General features: G+C 42.6%; 1 protein-coding gene across 1 annotated transcript in view; it reads right to left on the reverse strand.

Annotated features, from left to right (window-relative positions):
- The window catches only part of LOC144513625 (armadillo repeat-containing protein 1-like), a 16,825-nt gene extending 15,184 nt beyond the window's left edge, over positions 1-1,641 (reverse strand). The window contains exon 1 of the mRNA XM_078244780.1: positions 1,415-1,641. The gene's annotated coding sequence lies outside the window, so the exon portion shown is untranslated. The remainder of the gene's footprint in view (positions 1-1,414) is intronic.
- Between the last annotated feature and the right edge of the window lie 7,009 nt (positions 1,642-8,650).

Genomic DNA, 8,650 nt, shown 5'->3' on the forward strand with positions numbered 1-8,650 from the left:
GCCGGGTTAGCTCAGTTGGTAGAGTGGGCGCCCATATATACAGGTCTACTCCTCGATGCAGCGGCTGCAGGTTCGACTCCGACCTGCGGCCCTTTGCTGCGTGTCATTCCCCCCCCCTCTCTCTCTCTCCGCCTTCATGTCTTCAGCTGTCCTGTGAAATAAAGGCCGTAAAATGCCCGAAAAATAAATAGAAAGTGTCAAAATAAAACAGAATAAAAGTGTAAAAGAACAAACTAACAAAGCGTCAAAAAAGACAATGAAAGTGTCCAAAAAACGCTGAAAAACGGCAAAAGTGCAAAAAAAGTGGCTGAAATGTAGGTGTTCCTCACCAAACACCTCCATATCGATATTACGACGATATTGTAGGGTTGACAACTGTTGCTTTAACAAAATGTTTTCACAATTAGATTTTCGATCAATAATCATCAGTAATGGAGATATAATGTCTAAGTGAGTAAAGGCCAATAATAGAACAGCTAGTCAGTTCAGAACAGTACATTCATTTACTGTAATGCAGCCTTTAAAACCAGAAGACAACCCTTATGGCATATCCCGATATTATGATATCCAAAATCTAAGACGATGTCTAGTCTCATATCTCCATATATATATATATAATATTGATATATTGCCCAGTCCTACTGAAATGCATCTAAAGTGTAAAAGTAAACGCCATAAAAAGTGCCGATAAAACGTCAAAAGCGTGCAGAAACGCAGCCCTTGACACCTGAATGGATTCATTAGAATTAAACATGAACAATGTTTGTGTGAATTAGGGCTGCACGGTGTATCCTTTCGACATATCTGGTAATGTCATCGCATCGATTCAGGAAATCATTGGCGATATTAGCCCTGATTTCAACATGACGCGGACACACCTGTAGCTTCTTCCTCTTTTGTCCAGATATCTGACATGAAATACTGCCACACTGAACTCCAACCACAAATCTGTGTTCATGTGCGTGATGTGACGGATGGCTGAGAAGATGTAAACATCCCATAATCAATACTGCATAGCTTACATCCATGTCAACAGAATTCAATCTTCAGCATCGTGTGAACCAAGCATTAAACTCAAACACAACGCTGGCAGTGTCAACATTTATGACACTATTATTATTAATTATTATTTTATATTGGTGGATGAAACATGCCGAATCCACCAGAACATTGTCGCATATATTAAAAGGTATTCAGAGATGTATTTAGGGCGTGTGGACATGTTCTGGTGAACAGAAATGCATTAAATCGTCAGATTTTAACATTAACTTTGGTGCGTCATAATACGACCGGAAGCGGGTGTTGTCACTCTGCCGGACCGGTTGTCAGACGGTGTTTTTCGGATGAAAACAGCTGTGTGAGCCGCCAGCTCTGGAGGAATGCTAATGCTAATGCTAATGCTGACAGCGCTTACCTCAGACGGGCACTGCCGGCACCGAGCAGCGGGCTAACGGCTAACGTTAGCGGTTAGCTGTCCGGTTAGCTTCCCCTTTATCAGTCTCACGTGACACTCTGAAGACGGACTGCGCTGATTTACGGGTTGATTTCTGCCACATTTAATTAAAAAAAACGGTTTCTGATGCTGATGACTGTGACAGTAAATAAACTGTGGCGATTCTTCCTGCTGAAGGCAACCAGGGCGGCCACGTGTCAACGTAAAGGCCTGTGATTGGATGGCGAGCCGCCACCACACCCTGCTGACCAATCAGCGGTGTTGTTGGGCGGGTTAAAGGGCCCACACCCTGCAGCTGCTGACAAACTGATGGTATTAGGTATGGAATGCCTTTTTGTTCAATATTAAATGAATAAATAAATAAAATAAAAATATAAAAAAATTAAATATGTCTATAAATAAATGTGAATATACATATATGAATGAGTCAATATAGTTTAATAAATAGGTTTTACTTTTATTTATATTTATAGACTTTTATTTCATAATTTCATTTATTGCCCGATTAGCTCAGTTGGTAAAGCGTGCGCCCATAAATAGAGGTTTACTCCCCGACCTGCAGCCCTTTGCTGCGTGTCATTCCCCCCCCCCTCTCTCCCCTTTCATGTCTTCAGCTGTCCTGTCAAATAAAGGCCTAAAAATGCCCCCCAAAAATAATCTTTAAAAAAATAGAAAGTGTCAAAATAAAACAGAATAAAAGTGTAAAAGAAAAAACTAACAAAGCGTCAAAAAAGACATTGAAAGTGTCCAAAAAATGCTGAAAAAACCCAGCTGTTATTTTACATTTTTACATTAAATGTACAAATTCAAGGTGCAACGTTTGTCGATAGGGAGGTAGGAAGAGAGAATAAATGTTATCGTCCACCTGTTTTATACATTTTCTCTTTTGTCCTGAAAGTATATTTGTAGTTTATTGTTACCACGTGACCTGTCAGGTATCATCCAGTAGAAACACTTTTAATCAGGGTTCATTATGATTTCATCTTCGTGGGGGTCTCTTTAAAAAAACATAAAAAGTATAAAAAGTAATCTATGAGCAGCACATTTTGAGCATTAAACATTTAATTTCCTGCATTCTGGTGGATTTCTATGCGTCTATTGCTACCTTTTTCTGAATCAATGTATGCTGCAAACATCTTTATGTAAAGGGAAACATAGATTATAATCCAAATATAAAAACATAATGGAATATATTACAATAAGGCTCTCAGGCATTCTGTATATCTATTTATTCTCCTGTAGATGGACTGTCCTAATGATATCTGAGTCAGCACACATGTAGCCTAGAGGCATCATTTACTCCTCCCTCCTCTTCGTCTTTTGTTGAGGACGTAACCTCCTTAAATGTGCATATGACAATTATTCACCTCAATGATACATTCATTCATTTTAATGAATGAATAAACCCCTGGACTGTAATATTTCAGATGTTTGAGCAACATTTCTGCTCATGTCCAAAACTTTGTGCACATTCAAAATATATCCCATCTGTGCTCTCTGAGATTTGGAGGAGTCGTGATATTTTGAGAAAAATAAAGTGATAATAGGCTATTACAAGAATACAGTCACTATATTTCAGACAATAATCCACCTGCACCACAGTCTGCTGTGTGTTACGTGATATCTCTGCTGATACGGTAGATCTCAGACCGTCTGACAGACTCAGAGCCCCGTTTGGGTCTCTGGTCTCTGGATGAGACAACGTTTAGGGAAGTGGCTGCTCTACATCAGAGGTGGAAAACCAAAACATGCTAGTATTTATCGTGTTATATAACTTCATTATATTTCAGTGTTGCATCAGCAGAGGGCAGCACAGACCACCTAATATAATGGGGTTCTCAGGCTTTTTTTTCTCAATAATGTTCCCCTAGGGGGACACGTACCCCCATTTGAGAACCACTGCAATAACGGATGTGTAGAGAGGAGCTTCTTGTTTTATTTAAATAGAAACACACCTCTTTTCTTTTCTCCCGACAATGAGCTGTATTCACACATAGGCTCAATCAGATATTACACAGACTTAAGCTAAAGAGCGTTTAATGTCTGGTCCAACTGATTCAGACATTTACATTCTCACATGCAGCTTCTCTGGGTAATGTAAGAGACGTGTTAAATGGGCTCAGGAGTCTCCTAGTTTTATTCACAGTGGAAGGATTTGGAGTTGTTTGAAGGCAACGTTTGATGTAGCTGTGGTGAGTAATAGAGGTCGACCGATATGGGATTTTCTCTGGCCGATGCTGATCTTTAGAAATCCCATTTATTTTGGCCGATATTTGGCCGATATGTGCTTGTTTTTAAACCTCTATTTGAAAGATGAAATGTAACACTAATAATTAATTAAGATACACAACATTTCTTAACAAAAACATTGATTGAACACTTCACCAATCTTCACTTGTGTACTTAAATTAAAAATGTATAATGTAAACACAGATATTGTATGAATAATATATTAAATAAACGAAACAGGTAAGAAGAAAATAAACTGTTCAATAAAAAATAAAGTTTAGTGCACTTAGCAAAATATACGGCTTGATATTCTCGGATATCAAATCATAACAGGAGTTATCTTGAGACACTTTACAGATAGAGGAGGTCTAGACCACACTCTATAGTTTACAAAGACCCAACTATTCCAGTAATTCCTCCAAGAGCATTTAGTGCGACAGTGGTGAGGAAAAACTCCCTTTTAGGGAGAAACCTGGGACAGACCCAGGCTCTTGGTAGGAGGTGTCTGACGGTGCCGGTTGGGGGTGTGATGAACAGTGGCAATAATAGTCACAATAAAGATAATGGAACAGTGACTACAAATGGTAGTCGTAGTAGTTCATGTCATAGCAGGGCACTGCAGGGCGTTACAGGATGTAGAGTGGCAGGACGCAGCAGGGTTCAGCAGGATGTAGCAGGATGCTGCAGGGTTCAGCAGGATGTAGCAGGATGCAGCAGGACGCTGCAGGGTTCAGCAGGATGTAGCAGGATGCAGCAGGGTTCAGCAGGATGTAGCAGGATGCAGCAGGACGCAGCAGGGTTCAGCAGGACGCAGCAGGATGTAGCAGGATGCAGCAGGACGCAGCAGGATGTAGCAGGATGCAGCAGGATGCAGCAGGATGCAGCAGGGTTCAGCAGGACGCAGCAGGATGTAGCAGGATGCAGCAGGATGTAGCAGGATGCAGCAGGACGCAGCAGGATGCAGCAGGATGCAGCAGGACGCAGCAGGATGCAGCAGGATGCAGCAGGATGCAGCAGGATGCAGCAGGATGCAGCAGGATGTAGCAGGATGCAGCAGGATGCAGCAGGGTTCAGCAGGACGCAGCAGGATGTAGCAGGATGCAGCAGGACGCAGCAGGATGCAGCAGGACGCAGCAGGATGCAGCAGGATGCAGCAGGATGCAGCAGGATGTAGCAGGATGCAGCAGGGTTCAGCAGGACGCAGCAGGATGCAGCAGGATGCAGCAGGATGCAGCAGGATGTAGCAGGATGCAGCAGGGTTCAGCAGGACGCAGCAGGATGCAGCAGGATGCAGCAGGATGCAGCAGGACGCAGCAGGATGTAGCAGGATGTAGCAGGGTTCAGCAGGATGCAGCAGGATGCAGCAGGGTTCAGCAGGATGCAGCATGACACTGCAGGGCACCGCAGAGTGCAGCAGGGTGTAGCAGGGAGTGTAGCAGGACCACGGCGACAGCTGCAACCAAGATCTTGGTGCCATCCTAATCCAAGGAAATATGCTGGGCGAAAAAAAACAACACAAGGACTCCGGGGAGTAAACTCCCCAGAGCTAGGTTAGTAACAAGCATTGCTGGGACAAGGATGCACAGAAATGGAAACAAATGGAAAGAGAGAGGAGAGAGCAGCTTAGTGTGTCAAAGGAAGGAAGGATGTCTCCCAGCTGTCTAGAACTATAACAGCATAACTAAGAGAGACAGGTTAAGGAGAGGAGCCCGGTCGGGCCAGAACCCTCCCCAACCGGATCAGGCTGTACTGGCCTGCCTCCCTCTACTTTGATTATATTATTGATTATATGGTAAATTAATCTGACGACTATGACGAGAAGCAGGTGGGCCGGTCTAGGTGGACGCTGCAACTCCTCACTCCCTAACTATAAGCTTGATCAAAGAGGAGGGTTTTCAGTTTATTCTTAAATATGGTGACGGTGTCTGCCCCCTGAACCCAGACTGGGAGCTGGTTCGAGCTGGTTCGATTAGATTATGTAAAAGATGTCAAAAATCGGCCGATTAATTGGCCGACCTCTAGTGAGTAACCAAAGTATAGTAACATGTTGTTAGTAATTAGTGATTACCCATTTCAAGTAACTTGCCCAACATAGTGACAGGGGCCACTGGTCCAAAAGGTTGACGCTTAGATTCAGCAGAAGTCTGCAGCCACGCTGACATCACTTCTAGGGTCAGCTGTGAAGAAGTTACTCCTGGATCGTCAATATCTAGGAAAACCACAAGAACTCCCTGTTAATCAGTACAAGACCAGCAGAGTCTCCGAGATTAGACACACGCTACTCTTGTAAACTGACTGGATCAAATCACGGTGAGGATCTTCAGATCTCCTCTGCTGCAGTGACAGACTCTGCTCTGTACTACTGTGCTGTGAGGCCCACAGTGACAGCAAACCCACAGTCTCTGTACAAAAACCTTCCAGCTCCTCCTTTTATTGAGCAACAGCGTTCTGAAAAACCAGGGTGGCTGATGTGCTGTAAACGTTGAGAGCTCTTCAACAGATGATAAAGAGGAAGGACCAATGATGTGAAGGCCCAGATCCATCAGAGTATCAATGCTCTTCCTCTCTCTCCTCCCCTCTCACTGCAGACATGAAACACTGGCTGACTAACATCCTGATTCTGACTCTCTGGCTAGGTAACTATTTAAAATAATGGATTGTTTTTCTCTAATCAATCATCTTTATTGATTCATCTCTTCATCTGCATGTTCTCTTCTTCCCCAGAGTGTAAAGGAGAAGACAGAGTGATCCAGCCAACAGGAGATGTCATTACTACTGAAGGAGAGACAGTTACTCTTGGCTGTACATTTGAGACCAGTATGCCAGGTCCCACATTGTTCTGGTACAAACAAGAAGTAAATGATTACCCTAAGATGATACTGCAACGTGTAAAAACTGATAATTCTAAAGAGCAAGAAAGAGTTGATGCAACAATCAAGGATAAGTCAGTTCCTCTGAAGATCCAGAAGCTTCAGCTGTCTGACTCTGCTGTGTACTACTGTGCTCTGCAGCCCACAGTGACAGGAAACACCAAAACTCTGTACAAAAACCTTTGGAGCAAAGACAACACAATACTCCACAACATCCACCAGAGGGAGTCACACACTGTTCAGGACAATCACGAAAGGTTTAGAGTTCCTAAACAGATGATAAAGAGGAAGGACCAATGATGTGAAGGCCCAGATCCATCAGAGTATCAATGCTCTTCCTCTCTCTCCTCCCCTCTCACTGCAGACATGAAACACTGGCTGACTAACATCCTGATTCTGACTCTCTGGCTAGGTAACTATTTAAACATACTGATTGTTCTTCTTTAATGAATCATCTCTATTGACTCATCTCTTCCTCTGCATGTTCTCTTCTTCCCCAGAGTGTAAAGGAGAAGACAGAGTGATCCAGCCAACAGGAGATGTCATTACTACTGAAGGAGAGACAGTTACTCTTGACTGTACATTTGAGACAACTTATGCAACCTTCACTTTGTTCTGGTACAAACAAGAAGTTAAGCATTACCCAAAGTACATGCTGAAGCGTTTCTCAACAACAGTAGAAAATGCTGCAGAGTTTAAGATAGATAGATTTGATGCTACAATCAACAAGACATCAGTTCCTCTGAAGATCCAGAAGCTTCAGCTGTCTGACTCTGCTGTGTACTACTGTGCTCTGCAGCCCACAGTGACAGGAAACACCAAAACTCTGTACAAAAACCTTTGGAGGAAAGACAACACAATACTCCACAACATCCACCAGAGGGAGTCACACACTGTTAAACTTCAGTATGATGTAGTCTAGAATCACTTTAACTTAGAAGTGTAACTGAGAGAAGCACAACATATGTTTAGTGTACAGTAGGGGGAATAACCCAGGTTCCTCCTTCCTTCTAATCCACCAACTGAGGGCCCTATCTTGCACCCCGCGCAGCCAAAATGAACACTAGATGGAGTCACACACTGTTAAACTTCAATATTTTTCATGATTTAGTCTAGAATCACATCTTAGGAGTGTAACAGAGAGACGTGACAATACAGAGCTACAAGGAGACGGAGACATTAAGGGAGGAGCTGAGCTGATACTGAACTATATTCAACAGAGATCAATACACAAACCATCAACATTACCTTTATTCAACATGCTGTCACTGCAGCATTGTGTGTTTTCTCTGATGTTTCTTTCCATCCTCACAGGTATGTTAGATTATACAACAGGAACATGTTTCTAAATATCTGCATGTGAATTATTTGAGCATTGTACAACATGAAATAACAGTTATCTCTTCCTTTAGGTGTCAGTTTTGAAGAACTCACTCCAGTCCAGAAAGAAGAGAACAGTTTAGAAGGCAGCTCTGTTACTCTGTCCTACAGATACTTGGAATTGTCAACTAGTAATTATTTCATCTGGTACCGACAATATCCAGGAAAACCACCAGAGTTCATCATATTCATCTCAGGGATTAACATAACCAAAAAAGCAGAATCTCTGACATTGGACACAAGGTTCTCTACTAAACTGTCTGAAGAAAAGCATCGTGTGGATCTTCAGATCTCCTCTGCTGCAGTGACAGACTCTGCTCTGTACTACTGTGCTGTGAGGCCCACAGTGACAGCAAACCCACAGTCTCTGTACAAAAACACAAGCTGACACACTGACAAGCTGCTGGAAGACTTTTTTCTACACTGTTGTACTGAAAGTTGTACCTCCACTAGAGGGTCAACATTATCAAGTAGGAGGTGCACTACTTCTGCTCTGTGTTCAACCATTCAGTCAATAATAAGTGCTGCTGTGAAGAGAACAATTCTCAGACTGAATGTTGAACATCAGCTAGTTTCTCCTGTTGATTTAAACCTTGTTGTAGAGATGGAACATTGGCTGTGGATTATTCTTGCTGCTCTTTTCTTTGGTAAGATACAAAGAACAACATGTTTCTTCTCTCAACACTTTTCACATGAAACTGACAAGAAAGCAAAACTG

Source organism: Sander vitreus, unplaced genomic scaffold, assembly GCF_031162955.1.
Source record: "Sander vitreus isolate 19-12246 unplaced genomic scaffold, sanVit1 ctg299_0, whole genome shotgun sequence".
Lineage (NCBI taxonomy): Eukaryota > Metazoa > Chordata > Actinopteri > Perciformes > Percidae > Sander > Sander vitreus.